The following is a 1,201-nucleotide window of genomic DNA, read 5'->3' on the forward strand; positions in this document are numbered from 1 at the left end:
CAACCACCGGAGCAGCTTCTGACGCCTCGTCCACGGCCACAGATCCGCGTCGTCGACACCATCCTTAACCCAACCACCGGAGCAGCTTCACCTATGCCCTCGTCCACGGCCACAGATCCGCTTCGCCCACACCGTAGTCCACCCTACCGGAGCCGCTCCACAAACACCCTACTCGATGGTTCTAGATCTCCTTACCGGACCCCGACAGCCAGCGCAGCGTCATCACCCTCGACGTTTCTAACCTGATTCCCACCGTCTAGAGAGATGCCAAGCACCCGCCACGGCCTAGGTACTTGTCACCTTTAAACCCGTCCAGCATCACCTGCCCGATGTACTTCAAATATACTAACCGGCCGCTGTTACCTGTTATGCAGCTGGCAAAAACTACAAGGACGATGTTTCTTCTGGATCTAACAGCTTGGCCAACCAAGATCTTGGACTGAGGCATTTCTATGATCTTGTAAGCGCGTCTCTCTCTCTTGTATTGTTCTGTGCTTGCCAGCGTGCTTTGCTAGGATTTTCGACCAGTAATCCCTTTGTGCAGATAATGATTTCTACTACTGGCTGCTAAATTAGATATGTAGATGTCATACATGATACTACCTCGTACCTCTGTTCCTAAATATAAGTCTTTCTAGAGATTCCACTATAGGCTACATATAGAGCAAAATGAGTGAATCTACACTCGAAAATGCATGTACATACATATGTATGTGGTGCATACTGGAATCTCTCCAAAGACATATATTTAGGAACAGGGGCAGTACATTACACAAAATCGTAGGTGGCATGTAGGAATTCTAGTGCACTACATTAGGCTCCCTTAGAGTGCCTGCTAGTCCAGCATACAGAGTCATGGCTAGTTTATGGTACGCACACAATCGTTAATTGGTGGTTTAAATATGCGCAAGGGATATGCAATGTAGTATCATGTAGAGATGTCTGAAATTAGCCGTGTCAACTTGCAGATAGGGTTACACAATGAAAAAGTACAAGATGTATGTGGCAATTTCATGGAACATCGCAAAAAAAGGAGAGGCAGCGGTGAGCCTATACAGTGTGCTATGGTACGTCACTCCTCCATTGCAATCATCGTGACATGTTATTTGTATGCCAGTTCTATTAGCCAAGTTTCTTAGGGACAGTTATTACGAGTTATCCTAAGAAAATAAGCACCTGTGAATATAAGCTCCATGTAATA

This window comes from Triticum aestivum, chromosome 2D (genome assembly GCF_018294505.1).
Source record: "Triticum aestivum cultivar Chinese Spring chromosome 2D, IWGSC CS RefSeq v2.1, whole genome shotgun sequence".
In the NCBI taxonomy this organism is placed as follows: Eukaryota; Viridiplantae; Streptophyta; class Magnoliopsida; order Poales; family Poaceae; genus Triticum; species Triticum aestivum.